The sequence below is a fragment of the Hippopotamus amphibius genome, chromosome 3 (assembly GCF_030028045.1).
Source record: "Hippopotamus amphibius kiboko isolate mHipAmp2 chromosome 3, mHipAmp2.hap2, whole genome shotgun sequence".
Classification (NCBI taxonomy): domain Eukaryota; kingdom Metazoa; phylum Chordata; class Mammalia; order Artiodactyla; family Hippopotamidae; genus Hippopotamus; species Hippopotamus amphibius.
Genome location: NC_080188.1, coordinates 52,607,070 through 52,624,047, shown reverse-complemented (window position 1 = coordinate 52,624,047; position 16,978 = coordinate 52,607,070). Strand labels below are relative to the sequence as shown.

The 16,978-nt window shown below is 41.1% G+C and overlaps 1 protein-coding gene across 1 annotated transcript in view; it reads left to right on the top strand.

Annotated features, from left to right (window-relative positions):
• Positions 1–16,978, top strand: part of LOC130848450 (uncharacterized) — a 478,274-nt gene that overhangs the window by 280,894 nt on the left and 180,402 nt on the right. The gene's annotated exons all lie outside the window — the stretch shown is intronic.

Genomic DNA, 16,978 nt, shown 5'->3' with positions numbered 1-16,978 from the left:
CAACACAATCCATAAGTACCCCACCTTTTCGTGCAGTTAAAAGCCTTTACCTAGATAGAGTGTATATGATCCCTACGTGATGGGCAGTGCACTGGTCACTGGAGATACAAAACTGAATAGAATATGGTCTCTACTTTCAAGGAGTTTGCAATACGGTTAAGGAGATGGTCCAATGTACCATCAACTATTTTTAGTGTACTCAATGCTTTTACAGATTGGTATAACTAAAGTGTGTTTTCTGAGTCCAGTGGTAAAGGTTAGTAATTCTGCAGGAGTAGGAAGAGAGAGCAGATAAGTCTTCACAAAAGACTTGACTTCGCAAGTGGGTTTTGAAAGATGAATTAGAGTTTAGAAGGGGATGAAGTTATTAGCAAAGCCATAGAGCTGTAAGTCACAGCCTGTTATACAACAGCTCTCTCTGATATGAGAAGTACGCGAGTGAGTCAAAAATTATCCGCACTCTGGCTGTAGAATTTATTTTAATTAACTTTTAGAAAAGACAAATATGTCATTTTTTGACATAATCTCCTTGCTTTTCAATACACTTTGTTCATCTGTCAACAAGCTTCCATATTCCCTGATTAAAAAATGTTTTAGGCTGAGTCGCAAGCCACAAATGCACCGCTGTCTTCACTTCTTCATCAGAAGTGAATCTTCATCTTTAATAGTGCTGCTTTCAGGGGACCAAACAGGTGAAAGTCCGATGGAGGAAGATCAGGACTATAGGGAGGATGCTTTAACACCTCAAAACGAAGTTTTTGCCGAGTGTTGACTCTGCAAAATGAATCGCTGCATGCTGCTCTTCTTTTGTGCAAATCACAAGTGGGGCATCCATTTTTGCTCGCACTGCAGTTACAAATGAACTGATGTAACACGTTCGCACCTGCACATCAGTGACTGGGGAGACAGTAGCCTTGAATGGACAGTGATGATAAGACAGTGCGGCCAACAGAAGTTTTAATATAACTGGAGTGCGGATAATGTTTGACTCAATTCGTACATGAAGCAGGGGTTCTACTAAGATACGGGCTGGAAAACTGAGGTGGAATCCAACTACTGGTCATGGCACAACAATAGGTGCTTATTAAGCTGACAATAGGTGTTTACTAAACATCTGAGCTCAGAAGAGAGCTACATTTATATGACATCATATTTGAACGCACAGGCGTGGATGATATCTTCCAGGAAGACCATGCAAAGAAAAAGTCAGCTGGGGGTGGTGATGGGGGAGACACTGACATTAAAGATATCCCCACATATCATATTGACAAAGTAGGAGGAGAACCAGGGGAGAGTAGATGTAGCGGCCCTGGGAAGAGATTCAGAAAAACAGGCGTAGTCAGCAGTGTCAGGGGCTGCAGGATGATCCGATAAGATGAGGACTGCGATTTGGTATTTAGGAAGTTTATTATGAGTGAGACATAGAGCACAGAGGCAGTGGGGGTTCTGGGGACAGAGGGCAGCAGGTAGCCACCTCCCAGCTTTGCCTGGAGCTGACCCTGCGCAAACGAGTCTCATTTAAGTCAGTTTGAATACTTTGTTAGCAGTTCTTGGAAAAGGTTTGTTGAGGAAGGAGATTGAAGCTCTGGGCTTAAATGAAGGCTCTGGATTATTTATGGATTTAATTTATCCCTGTGATCCATGTCCCCAGTTGACACAGGCTATCGAGAGTTAGCTGCATTTTTTTCTTCTTGAAAAAGTAGGAAGAATATTTAATCATAACGGAGTTGCACTAATAGAGATTTTAATGAAGCTGGGCTGAGCTAGGACTGGGAGGTTGCATAAGCAATCGGAGAGTGAATGTTCCTCTGGGTGCACTCTGTGCATGGGCATAATTCTTAGTACTGAAATATAGTATTTAGTTCAGAGAGCTCACAGGGTTTTCATAAATGCAGTTTAATTTAAAGTCCATGCAAATACACATAGTACACAAACAGAATTTTAAGCCTCCCTATAACTTAGATGAATCCTAAAAAGAAAATCTTTGATAAATTTGATAGCATGGGGAATTCCCTGGCAGTCCAGAGGTTAGGACTCTGTACTTTCACTGCTGAGGGCCCAGGTTCAGTCTCTCTGGTTGGGGAACTAAGATCCTGCAAGCCACACAGAGCAGCCAGAAAAAAAAAAAAAAGTCTCACCAAGCAAATAATTGCAATAAAGATAAAAACTATAAAAAAATTTCAATGGCATGCTTATGTAAATTAGTTTACCTTCCATGGAAATCAAGGTAAATTCTATTGACCGAAACCCACCCCATCCCCCTTTTCTGCACATTCAGCCTTTCTTTGAGAATACCTGAGAGGGTCTGAAAAATTGTCACCACCTGGAGCTTAGGGATCATTTCATATAACTTCTCCGTTTTGCAACGAGGAAACTGAGGACCACAGAGGAGAAATGATGTATTCAAGGTGCCTACCTGTTTTGTGCCAGAGCTGGGGAAAGAACTGAGTTTAGGGTACGTGCTATAGGGTGAAACCCACATTACTGCTAATACTGGCAATAAAAAACCAACATGGGTACAATCCTACCAACTCTCCTAGCTCCTCTCCGGGCCTCTTTAATCCTGCCAGAGTTTTCTTTCCAAAACGAATCTTGACTGTGTTATTCCTTCTATATAAACGTCTTCAGTGGCTCCCCATTGCCTATGGGGTGAATCCAGATTCCTTTGGATGATAAACACCTACCTATTTCTCTGGTCTTGTGTGCCCACTTCCTGCCCCTCGAGCTCTACTTTTCAGACACCCTTACCCATGTACAGCCCCAGACTCACGTTCTCACACCTTTTCTCTATCAGTTTCTGGGATCCCCAGCCTCTCCTAGCGCTTAACCATGCCTGTTCATCCACCAAACTCAGCTGAAGCACCACCACCTCCCAGAAGCCTTCCATACCTTTTCCCTCTGTGCCCTCTTTCTAGGAGGTTGCATTTCTCTGTATAATACCTGCTGCATTGTTTGGAAGTTGTTTGATTGTATGTTTGACTATTTGACTAGGAGATCCTTGAGTACAGAGAGAATGTCTTACTCATTTTTACATTATGAGTGCACAGTGCCTGGGATGTGTAGGTGCTCGGTACATGATTGTGGAATTGAATTGAACAGTAACAACAAATCCAGTAGTTACGAGCCCCTGATAGGAAATTTAGGTGAGATTATCCTATGAGCCCTCACCAGTTTGAAACTGCCCTCCTTTGCCCACCTCTTTCAACTGTTCTTCACAACCTTATGGAGAAATTGGTTAACTCATTATTCTCCAGGGACACCACGTGCATTTATTCTCCTCCCCCATGCCCTTGTCCATGGTGTTACCCGTGCCTGGCAAGCCCATCCTCCTTGTTTATGTAGCAGTTATGGACTACCTATATATCTGACGTTGTGCTGGGCTCTTATCTTCACTTGTCTAAATAGGACCATGCCATTCCAGGCCCCCTCAAGTCCTGTTCACACTTGCATCTTCTAACCAATGGTCTCGGTCCTCTTTATCACTTTACCCCTTCTATAGGTACTGCATATTTGATATTTAATATAAACTATCTTTTATGCTTAATTTTCATTCTGGGACTATTACATACCTATTCAACTAAGTTATAAGAGTCTCGAGGGCAGGACTATATCTTTAGCTCCTAACTTTAGGAAGTGCCTTAATAAATGTTGGCCAGTGATTGAGAAGACTCAGGGGACTTTTTCATGGTGAGGCTCTGTGATTTTGCTACTGAATTCAGCTGAGTGTGTTATCCACAAAGACAGGTCACCGTGGCCATGGTCAGGGGTTCTGGAATTGAAGGGTGACTTTCAGAAGCATGATTGTCCATGTTCATTAAAAGTAAATATCTCCCAGATGGGAAGACTAGATTATGTAGAGATTTTCCCAATTTACAGTGATTTATAGACTTAATATAATAGCAATTAAAGTCTGATTGGGATGGAGAGAAGAGTTTATCTGAAAGAATAGTCAGAATTTACAAAGGAAATTCTGAAAAAGTATATTTTGAAAGGCTATCCTTATCAGATCTTAAAGCACAAAAAGTTACAGTAGTTAAAATATTTTTGTATTCATCCACACATGGAAAATATTGTTTTGTTGTATGTATGTATGTATGTTTCATATTATACTATAATGCATAGTATTATAGTATATGAATGCCTGTAACCAGTCTCATCTTGCTCTCAGTCTTCACTGGACCAATAGTGGAAAAAGCCTTAATATGCCTTTTCTTTTCCCCATCTTAGGGACAGCAGGGGAAGGAAGTGGATTATCAAAGAAAAGGCATTGGGAAGTATTTTAAAAAATTCATGTCCCTGTCACATGAAAAAATTAAGTGTGTGATTCAAGAGGTAACATAAAACAGCGGCAAAAGAGATTTTTTTCTTAAAAATATTGTTGAGGTGACTAGTTAGCAATTTGGGAGGATTAATTTAAGCTATCTAGTAAAATAAATACCAAATAGAAAGTATAAAAAGAAAATAAAAGTAACTATAAGGAAATCAGACCACAGTCTAGCAAGAAGAAAATAACCTGAAGATTTATCAGACTTTAAAGGGGGGTGTATTTTACATGTTTGGGGTTTAGAAAGGGCTTGGTGATGACTTTGTAGCACATAAAGATCTACAGTAATTGTCCAGACTGTCCAGCACTGTGTCCCTAAGAGCATCTGACTCAGGGTAGGTTCAGTAACTGCTTGTAGAATGTGGGGGCGTGTGGATATCTGAATGAATGTTTAGACCCTCCAGTGTGATGAACTATGAGAGTTCTCTGGGTGCCTGTTTTGGCTCCCTCTGAACCCTGGAGAGAGGAGGTGAAAAGGCCTTATGGGGCAGGCATCACTTCTGACACTTCAGGGCTGTGCTAGTCTTCATACTCTATGGGAAGAAGGTGCTGAGGAGGATGAGATCTTGGAATCGAAAGATAAAAATATAAAGCTCTTTCAAGGATGTGGGATGGGGAGGGAGTGGATTGGAGGATGAGGTGAATTTCTAAATATTCTTTAAGTAATCTTAATCCCTTTCGTCTTTTTATTGTGGCAAGTAAAATGGTGGCCTTTCCTGCTCATGTCCCCTTTTATTGCTAAAAATAGCTAATAGAGCAGTGCAAGCTGACAAGGACGTTCTTTCATCTGGATTTTTATTAGTTTTATGAATAAGTGCTTACTTTGTGCCTTCAGAGAGCTAGGGAGAAGAAGACAGACGTAACCCTTGATTTCGAGTTTATCATGTGAAAAATAACTGGTCTTTATTAGTATTTTCCTTGTGGCATTGTGTTTTCAGAGAATGCGCAATACTAGACTTCGGCACATTAATTGGCCTTGGAAACGTATGAATCCAGAATACCTTATAGTTATTTGTCTCGGCCTTGTTCGTGCACTGCGTTCATCATTGTTTTATTTTTGAGCATGGCTCCTTCCTTCCCTCTTGTCTGTTGAGTTATTAATAGTAATAGGAGCTTCCTGGCTTCAGTCAGCAGCGTGCCTGAGAGGGATGTTCAAAAGAGATAGGAAGGATTCATCTCCCAAGTAATTTGTATGCCGAGAGCACCATTCCTTAGGAACTGTCCTTTGTAGTGATGTGGTTCCTGATAGAGCTGGCATAGAGGGCGAACCACAGCAACCTGGGTAGACAGGGAGAAACTGGACCTTAGGACTAAAGCCCTCCTCCACTCAGCCCAGGGCTAGACAGGTGCCAAGGGAGAGCCAGGTGGAGGCACCAGCTTGCAGTGGGAAGAAAGAACAGACAGGTAGGCAGAGCACGGCACCCAAGCTGGGGCAGTCCTGCACGAGGGTGTGAATGTAGAGAGCAGGCGGCAGGGCATGTGGGAGATGTTACGTGTAGTGGTTAAGAAGGGCAGCTTTTAGAAGCAACACAAATGTCCATCAACAGATGAATGAGTAAAACATGGTATAAACATACAATGGGATATTATTCAGCCTTAAAAAGGAAAGCAATCCTGACATGTGCTGCAATATAGGTGAACCTTGAGGACATTATGCTAAGTGAAACAAACCAGTCACCCACAAAAAAACACTATTATTCTACTTTTATGAGGTTCCTAGATTAGTCAAATTCATAGATAGAGAAAGTAGACTAGAGACTTCTCTGGTGGTGCAGTGGTTAAGAATCCGCCTGCCAACACAGAGGCCTTGGGTTTGATCCTTGGTCCCGGAAGATCCCACATGCCTCAGAGCAACTGAGCCTGTGTGCCACAGCTGTTGAGCCAATGTGCCACAACTACTGAAACCCATGCACCTAGACCCCAAGCTCTGCAACAAAAGATGCCACCGCAGTGAGAAGCCTGTGCACCGCCATGAAGAGTAACCTGCCTCACCGCAGCTAGAGAAAGCCCATGGGCAGCAACAAAGACCCAGTGCAGCCAATAAATAAATAAATAAATTTATTAAAAAAGAAAAAAGAAAGTAGACTAGTAGTGATTTCCAGAGACTGGGGGAATTCTGGAAGGAGGAGTTATTTAACAGGTGTAGAGTTTTAGTTTTGCAAGAGGAAAAAGTTCAGGAGATCTTTGCACAACAATGTAATGCACTTAATATTACTGAACTGTACACTTAAAAATGGGTGCTATGGTGAATTTTATGTGTATTTTACCACATTTACAAATTGGAAAAAAAATCAGAGATGATCTAAAAGGAAAAAAGGAAGGCAGCTTTGAAGACAGGCTGCGTGCCGAGACCAGCTCGGCGACTCGAGGTGAGTGACGGGTGCCGCAAGCTTGAAGAAGACACAGACACAGACTGAAGAGAAAAGTGGGACCGGGGGGCTCAAGACCTCTCGGATCAAGAGCCCCGCTGACTCATCCCAGGCTGCTTTTATTGAGTTCGTGGGCTAACATTCTCAGGTTACACTCATAAACAATCAAAGGCCTCACATGACTGAGGCAATTATCTTTGTTTACTTCCTGGGTCCGAGTTGAGCAGGTGTGGATTTGAGCTGGGGGTGGAGAGCAAAACAGCCCTGGGGGCAGGAGACTTCTCTCAGATATTAGGGGTCTGTGCCCCACCCGTGTTGGCCCCTCTGCGACTGTGCCTGTCTTAGGTTGTTCCTCCCTTGAGGAATCTTACCCGTCTCTGGCTAACCAGTCATCCTCCAGGGCCAAACACGGTGATATAAGGAAGGCTCTATGCACCACCCCTGTTGGCCCCTCTGCGGCTGTGCCTGTCTTAGGTTGTTCCTCCTCTGAGGAATCTTACCCGTCTTTGGCTAACCAGCCATCCCTCAGGACCAAACAGGGTGATATTAGTCTCCACGCCCCGCACCCTCAGCTCCTCCACTGCTCAAGCAGGACATTCTGAATCCCATTGCTCGGCCCACATCAAAAAGGTTCCTGAATGTCTTCCCACAGCTGCGTGAGTTCAAATCCTGGCACAGACACTGACTAGGTGGGTGCCTTTGAGCAAATCAGCTAACCTCTCTGGCTTTGGTTTTCTGTTTAAAATGGGACTGACAATAATACTACCTATACTATCTATAATATAGGATTTGTTGTGAGAATTAAATGAGATACTATATGTAAAGCCCATGGCACTTAGAAGAGAACAAGTGTTAGTTTTTGCTATGATTATCGGAATAATATGTGATATTTTAAGTGTACAAGCAGGCAGTTTTCTTTAGGTTGTCTGTAAGCATTCTAAGGGCATAGGGTCTCAGATACCAGGCTTAGACTAAGGAATATGATTTCAGTTCTTTTTTTTTTTAATATTTATTTATTTAGACTGCACTGGGTCTTAGTTGCAGCACTCGGGATCTTTGTTGTGGCATGTTTAGTTTTGGCACATGGGCTCTTAGTTGTGGCATACATGTGGGATCTAGTTCCCCGACCAGGGATCAAACCTGGGCCCCCTGCATTGGGATCTCGGAGTCTTACCAACTGGACCACCAGGGAAGTCCGTGACTTCAGTTCTTAGTGGGGCCTATAAAGAACAGGTGTGACCTCATGCCAGAGTCAACAAATATTTATGAAATACATGCTAGGGGCTGGGTTCTGCTTATAGTGTAGAGCTATAAGATAATCCTGCTCACATATTGTCAAGTTATTGAGGGAAAAATCCAGTTATATGAATTATGATAGCTAATAAGGACTTAGTATTAGATATATTTCATAACCCTAGTCAGTTATTAGAATTATACCACAAGATAAAAATTAGATTAAAAATGAAGGTGACACTATTTATTAAGACTTTGCCGATTGCTAGTGACATAAATCCTAATTGAAACTAGCTTGAGCACATAATTTACTGCTTTACATAGTGAAAATCTGGTTGCATACCTGGCTTCAGGCATGGCTGGACCCAGGTGTTCACATGATGTTGGAAATCTTTCTCTCGCAGCTCTTAACTCTGACTTTGCCTGTATTGGCATTTTTCTTAGGCAGTTCTTCGTAATGGGGGTAACATGGCCACTAATGCCCTTGGTTTATAGTCTATAAAATTAACACTCCTGTTCTTCCTCTTTCTGTTTCTTTTCTTCTTCCCGTCTTTTCCTTTCCCTTTCTGAACCATTCCACAAAAAAGCCATTAAGTGGGGCTGAGCAAGCGAAGAGTTTTCGCTGGGGGCAGGAGTAGCAAGCTGAGGTGGCAACGGAGCAGGGTGTTGGACCCAGTGGGGGTGAGGAGGGCATCCCAGTGGGAGGGTGGTCTGTACAGGGGAGGGTAATGAGAACATCCCGTAGGGGACTGCTCAGTGTATTGTGTCAAAGCCCACGTGGGGTGAGGAGCTGTCCATCTAGTGCAGGTGCTGGAGATCAGGCAGGATGAGGAGGGTGTCAGAACAGAGGATGGCCTGGCACGGAGTGTTGGAGCTCAGGCGGGATGAGGACGGTGTCTGTGGATGAAGGTGGCCCAGAGCGAGGTGTCAGCGCCTGAGAAGGGTGACAAGGCTCTCCCTGTGGGGGCGGGCAGCTCCTGGAGAGGGTCCAAGCCCAAGCAAGGCGAGGAGGGGCCAGGTTCCCACTGTGAGAGAAACATGGTACAAATATGGAAAGGGAGAAAAATAAAATCAACCCTGTGGTACTGGATTGGAATTGGAGGTATTGGTGTGAGTTCATGATTTTCTTTGTTATGGTTGGATGGATGGATGGATAGATAGATGGAAAGCTGGAGATGTAGAGTAAAATATAAATATAAATATAAGTGTATGTCTGTGCAGTAGGTATTGCTTTTTAAATATAATATTCTGTGGTTTTTAAATACCATTCTCCACTGAAAGGAGCCAGGGATCCTTGGAGAAATGGCTGATTGAAAGGTTGGGGCGGGGAGGGCAAACGATGAGCCTGCAACATTTTGTGCATGAAAGTAAGGAAGCACTCACAGAGTGAGAGGGGCATGTCCGAAGGACTCAGGAGCAGTTGGAAGGGCTCCACAGGCCACATCTGGGACAATTTAAGCTTCAAAATAAATAATGACTCTAAGAGGTTAATACCTACCGAATAAAACAGGGAACCGTGAATTCAAACTGACAGAAATTGAACGATGATGAACTATGAAGAACAGACCTATATGTAGTCTCACCACGAAACACGTATTCATAATGAAGGGAAAAGGCACTGGAAGGTGGCAGTTCCTAAAGAAAGGCTGACGTGCTGGTGCTGGAGATGTCCTGTCGCACCTGGAGGCTGACCTCTACAGACTCCTAAGTTCCTTATCCTCTGGCTTCCACCCGGTTTGGCCAGCAGGCCATGGTGGCAGGTGCTGGGAGGGTGAGTGGTGGACTTCCCTGGCTCCTTGCCAGCTGGGTTGCAGTGTGGAAGTTGCCGTGTTCCCTGTAGTGCCCTCCCCTAGGCTACAACTCTCCCTTTGGTCAGTGGTGATAATTACTAACCACTGCTGCTAGCCTGGTGTGCGTCCCCACCCTTATTGGTTTCCCTTGATCCTGTCTACACCTCTGTGCATCATCCCTCTGTTAAACTCTCTTTAGAGTGCCCTGTTTCCTGCCGGGAGCCTGAGTGATACAACCATATGGCACTGTTACCGGAGAGAAGGGCAGACAGATGTCCAGCAGCAACCAATGCTGATTCACCACTGCTCCCAGATTAGACCATCCAGTCATCTTCCTTCAGATGGGATTGAGTCCACAACTGTCCAGTGACCCAAGGTGTGGAGAGAGAATAAAACCAGGGAAAGGGAATCTAGAAGGACCTGACAGCAGCTCAATGACCAGAGAGGAATTTTGTCCCACTCATTTATACCAGCAAGGAAGAACTCCTCAAATTTCTGTTGGAGAGTGAGATACTTTCCCTCTCCTTCAGTTAAGGAGGCGTGGCCCTATGTTATGAAGAATTGCAGTTCAGAATGTCAGGCTTTTTGAATTTTACTGTCTTCATAATCTCTTCCAAAGACGATCAGATTAAGAAACAATCCACAGGTCAGGGGAGTATCTTCTTTCAGTACTGTGCAGTCTTGACTGCACTGTTATCACCTGACAGATCATTTAAGTGGCAGATGCTCTTGTTTCTGGAACCTTTCGGTTTCAATCATTTCTTCTTTTGTGTTCTGGAAGGCAAGCACAGACAAGGACATGAAGTGGGAGGCTTTATTATGTCACGTCAACTCAGAGGTGTCCGTTGTTCCAGCTTCTGAACATGGGGTGACACTTCTGCATACAGCCTGCTAAGAGAGTCGGCTGGCACTCACATGACTTATTGGGTTGCTAATCACCCCATTTGCAGAGTGAGCCTATTAAATTAGCCTGCAGCTCCAATTAAAGGAACTCAGTTCAGAGCCCATGTTTAAGAGTGCTCCCTTGTCAGTTTCATCCTGGGGTTTAAATTGAATTCTTAATATTGGTAGAGAAAACTGAAACATGTCCTAATTTTGCTAAAAGTAGCAGAAAAATCATATACTGGGGCCCCTTTTCCGATGTGGGCAGGATCACAGGTAGGGGAAAGGAGTGGTATTTGCTGGGAGAGGTCACTTAAATTCCCTTTTGGTTTCCGTTCAAGTCCTGCTTGCTATGTACTCAGTCACAACAGCAGACTTAGATGTTGGAATGCTCATTTTCATAAATAAGTCTGGAAAACAGAATCACATTCACCTCTTGCTGTTTTCAACTTTGGAGTAACTTTATAGAACCCACTGTGTTAATTAACGCTGACTTATAAGAGTTAAGGTCAGAATTCCAGGACAGCTTGTTATGATTTGATTATAGAAGAAAATCATGGATTTCTTTTAGTTATTAAATTTTTTATGGATTTCTTCTGTAATATTTCCTTCAGCTGCTGCCGCCTTTTTTATGTACATTGTGTGTATATGGGGGTGGAGGGTTAGCCTTATGACGTAGGCTATTTTTATTTAAATGCCTTGAAGACTATACAATAAAATAGCATGCAGGCATTCCCCAAGTTAGGTGCACCTGGTTTGTGAATGTTTGTAGCAGATGTGGTGCCAGTTAAGTAATAACTCTTGCCCTTCTTGTCTCACCACAAAGCTGCTCTGCCCTCCTTCCTTTCAGCCCTTTGCTGCCTCTAGAGAGTATCTTGGGCCCCTGATGCCAGCTCACGTCTGACTTGGATAAATTTCTGATCTACTATCTTTTCCTCTCACTTCCTTCTTTCTCTTGAAGTAATTATCTGTGCAACACAATTTCTGAATATTCTCTGATTTTCACCACTCTAGACTCTGCTAAATTCTTCCATGGGCAGTTCTTCTCAAATACATAGCGTGGTAGTTTTTGTTTTTTTTTTTTAAAGCTCTTTATTGGAATATATTTGCTTTACACTCTTGTACCAGCTTATGAGGTACACCAAAGTGAACCAGCTGTATTTATACATATATCCCCATATCCTCTCCCTCCCGTGACTCCCTCCCACCCTCCCTGTCCTGGCCCTCTAAGGCATCACCCATCATCGAGTTCATCTCCCTTTGTTATACAGCAACTTCCCACTAACTATCTATTTTACAGTTGGTAGTATATATATGTCTATGAATAGCCTAGTAGTTTTTAAGACCATGGGCTTTCAATCAGACCAACTAGTTTAAGTTTTGGTTCTGCTGCTTATTAGCAGTATGACTTTGGGCAAATTATTTTGCTTCCTATGCCTCAGTCTTCCCATGTATAAAATTGAGATAATAATACAATTATATTTATCTCTTAGCCATGTTATGTGGTTCATGTAAAAAATATAAGTTGGATGGTATGCTGGGAACACATTTTAAGTGCTCAGAAAACATGAGTTGCTAATGTCATTTATTATTTTTATTTTAGTTTTTTCTTTATCTTTCTTCCCCATCTTTCCTCTCTTTTCTTTTACTCATTTATTTGAGGAAAACAAGTTTTCCCCCTTTTGATTGTCTCCCTTCACATCTGTATTGGACACAGGTGACAGTAGGTGACAGTTCCCAGCGAGGGCCAGCCTGGGCACAGTGTGTCCTGCTGCAGGGAGATGCTTAACAACTGCTTTGTTTTCCTGCTTTTCTTCACCTCTTAGTCGTCCTAAGTGACCCTATTCATAGCTGCTACCGAGCAGAGTGGTGCTGGGGTGCACTTGAATCAAGAAAAGCGAAACCATCTGCTTGGGAGGGGAGGTGAGGGGGCATCAGACATGAGCCATCGTTCATTAGCATTTCGTGTCCTGAAATTTCTAGTAAGGCCTCGTCAAAATTCCACTTTCTACCTTAGTCACTATCTTCTTCAAATTACGAATGCTTTTTTAGTCACACTATTTTTCAAGATGTATAGAAAAAGCAAAATGGTTTCTTAATTGATTTTAGTATTTTTATGCTTTGTATAGTTGTTAGTACTGTAATAGTGTACTATTTTTTTTTATTGAACTTGAAGAGCATTTTGCTTATATCAGAGGTTAAATAGCCCATTGTGTTGTAGCCTGTAAAATTACTTCTATGCAGAAGTACGCTCTAAGTCCTTAAAACCCAATTAATGAAAGAAATTTTTAGAAGGTCACACATTTGTAAGTGGGGACTGAATGTATAGCATGATATGTACAATGCAGGTGATATTTTACCAGGCCCAACCTCCATTCTGTCTAGATCAGACATTTACCAGGAGAGATCAAAGAACTCGTTTAATGTCAAATAAAAATGTTATTTCTCTGGAATTGGATTGGCTTTTGTGTTAATCAGAGTTCTCCAGACAAATAGAACCAGTAGAAATATATATATATATATTTCAATATACGTATTTCTCTCTATATACCTATTTCAATATGTATATATATATTTCTTCAAGTGCAGGAAAAGATGGCCCTCCCAATTCAAGAAGATAGGGAACTTGCTCTTCCTTAGTCTTTGCTCCCATTTGAGTCCCCGACAGATTGGATGGTGCCCACCCATACTGGTAAGGCTGGACCTCTTTTCTCAGTCTGTTGAATCAAATGTTAATCTCTTCCAGAATTACCCTCATAGACGCACCAAGAAATAATGTTTTGCCCGCTATCTGGGCATCCCTTAGCCCAGTCAAGTTGACACAAAATTAACCATCACAGCTTTTAATCCCTTTTATAAATGGAAATCTTGGCCTTTAGGTCATGTTTGCTATTATGAGTCGAGTACAATTTTGAGTTGAGTACAAAGGCCATATTCATGGATGTTTATGGCATTTAATATGGTATAGAAACCCAACTAAAAATGTAAATAAACACAGAATCTGTGTGTTTATGTTTTTAAGCTGGAGAGGTTAAAGAATTGTTGCAGATCTGCTTTCGAACTAGTTTGAGTTAATTTTCCAACAGTCAGCCTGTTTAAGTTATCCTGGCCCACCCATTGGTTCAATCAAATTAAGAATTTTAACACCAGGCATTTAAAAGAGAAAGGGAACAGAGGTTCATTTATTTGTATTCTTCAAAGAGAAAAAGAGAGAGAGGGTATTAACACCATTTCCATATTTTCCTACGTCTCATCCCAAGTTACCACCATCCTTAACCCGCAAGGGGTCCTCAAGTTATAGTTAGTCGACCATGTATCTATTTGAATTTCCTTAGATGCTTGTTAACATGCACATTCCTCGGAGCCACCCTAGACCTCCTGACTTAGACTTTCTGGCATTGAGTTTCAGCAAATTGCATGGTTAAGAGCTGCCTAAAAGATCTTTGTGAACCCTAAGGTTTGAGAACCACTGATCCAGACATTCTTCCTTAGGATGTATGTGGTTGACAATGAATGTGATGATAATGGCCCCTTTTGATTCAGGACTTGGTTTTGCTGGACCTCCATTTTTGAATTCTTGACTTCTTTGGGGTAGACTTATCAGGGTCTATGTAATATCTTTGGGGTAGATTTGTCAGGGTCTAGGGTTACGTAATAAAGTGCCACAGGCTGGGTGGCTTAAACAACAGAAATTTATTCTCTCACAGCTCTGGAGGCTAGAAACCCAAAATCAAGGTGTCAGCAGAGTTGCTTTCTGGTGAGATCTTTCTTTGGCTTGCAGATGCTATCTTCTTTGTCTTCACTTGGTTTTTCCTCTGTGATTGTGTGTTGTCTATGTCTTAATCTCTTCATTTTATAAGGACACCAGTCATATTGGATTAGACCTACCCATAGAACCTCATTTTACCTTATTTACCTCTTTGCAGGACCTATCTCCAAATATGGTCACATTTTAAGATATTGGGAGTTACAAATTCAACATATTAATTTTGCAGGGGAAACAATTCAGCCCATTACAGAAGGATGTGTTCTCCTGATTGGTGTCTTGGTCTCTCTTCTAAGGCAGCAGGAAGGAGGAAGGGGCGATAACAGCTTGCTTTTCATTGGCTTTGTTCCTCCTAAGCTCCATTTCTTTGAATGTCTAATTACTTTGAGAGTCTAATTACTATTGGCTCAATTGCTTTAAATGACTAGGAGTGGCAGTTCTCAGAGGAAATCTGAGAAGCCAAAACTTTTTTCATAATTTATATTAAGAAGATGTTCTTTGCTTTTTTTTTACTAGGTAACATCTGCACTGATTGTGCAAGAGCAATGGTGGCTAAAACTGTTGATGCTTTAGCATGCATTAAAGCAGTAGCACCAAGCTGTACTAGTAGTCATTATAATTTCACCACTGTGCATTTGTGTTGCAGGAAAGAAAATACCAGTTTCACTTAAAAATGCCCTTGATGAAGTATGAAAAATTATTAAGTGGACTAAATTTCAATCTTTGAAATTTTAGTGTCATCTTTTTAGTATTTTATGTGACAAAATGGGAAGTATGCATAATTCACTTCTACTGCATATAAACATTCAGTGGCTATTTTGAAGAAAAGCACTTCTGTGATTGAATTGTGAGCCAGACTAGCCTCTGTTTTCATGAAACCATTTTAACTTCAAAGGACAAGTGATAGGTGAACTCTGGTTATTCAGACTCATGTAGCTGGAAGACATGTTCACAAAAGTGAGTGAGGTGAGCCTGTTGCTTCAAAAAAAGCAACTGACAGTATTTGTTGCCCATGATAACATTTAAAGCTTTCAAATGAAAATTAAAATTTTGGAAAACTTGTGTCTGTTACTGTATAGTTTACCAAGAGTTGAAGATTTTTCTGGTGAGGCTGGTGACAACAAACATAATTGTTTTTCCATATTATGTAACGAAATGTGTCAGTTGTAGAAACTCACATAATTCACTGAAGGACTGTTTTCCAGATGACCAAGGCATGATGCTACAAATAGGTGTGGGTGAAAGATCTATTCAAAGTGGGAGACAGAGCAACCAGTGTTTATGTAACAGAGTATAAAAAGTTCATTGGTATGATTTATTCTACACAGTAACTAACCTTTAAGAAACTACCAATTGTCAAGTTTTGACGTAGTAGCAGAGAAGAATATTCACAATTATCTGAAAAGATTATTACAAATACTTTCCTTTTCCAGCTACATAACTGAATGAGGCTGAATTCTCTTCATTTACTTCAAGGAAAAACATATCATATCAAAGTAGATTAAATGCATAAGCAGATATGAGGATCTGTCTTCTATTTAAGCTAAACATCAGAGATTTGCAAAAATATGAAAAATACCATCTTCTCACTAATTTTTTTCTGTTTAGGAATATACATAAAATATGTAAAATATTTAACAAGTTGTGGGTTTATTATTGCTATTTTAAAATGAATTAATAAATACATATTTAAAAAAATTCTCATTTCCAGTTGCTAGGACAGTGATTGTCAGTGGATATAGCCCACATAAACAAAAGCTCTTTGGGAACCCCAATAATATTTGAGTGTGAAGGAATCCTGGGATCCAACAATTTGAGGGCTATATATAGACTTAGATTTTTTCTAGCGACAGTGTAGTAATTGGTTTAGAGTTTACTTTGATTCATGGTACACTTAATGCCAAATGTATTCACAATCTGAATGCTAAACATAGTAAGCTTGATTTTGTTTTTTTCTCATTGGAAGAAAAATCATAATGGTACTCTATACCAAAATATTCTTAATTAATGCTTGTTTTGCCTTTCCTAATTCCAAATAAGATTAGATAATCACAAACCAACTGGAAAATAAAAAGCCTTCTATAAGAACTAATGCTTTTTTGAGAGCTTTGTTGCCATCAATGAAAATGCATTTAAATTAGCAGAGATTAAAATATGCTCTTTTGAAATGCACTTGGAAACCTTGCCATAAACGTGTTCTTTTCTTCATTCTGCCTCTATTTTCTTTTTCCAATTTATAGAGCTTTTTCTTTTCTTTTCTCTCCTTCTCTTCTTTTTTCCTTTCCTCTTCTTTTATTTGTTTCCCCTCCTTTCCCTTTGCCTTATTATAGCTGGAAGTATTTTCTCATGTGTTGCAGTTTTCAGTTTTTGCCAGTGTCCTCTAAGAAAGATGCTGAGTCGGTAAATAGGAGCAAGGCATTGACAAAGTTTAGGTGCATCTTTGCCGTCTCAGCTCCAGCACTTAAACTGTCTTCCATTCAGTATGTAAAACTCAACACTGGAGTTTGTGCTCTGCTTCTATTCTTAGATTTCTAGAGGCTTTGAAGGAAGGTTAGGGGAAAGGATTTTAACTGAAAACTTATACCTTCTAGAAGAAATGACTTCAGAATATTTT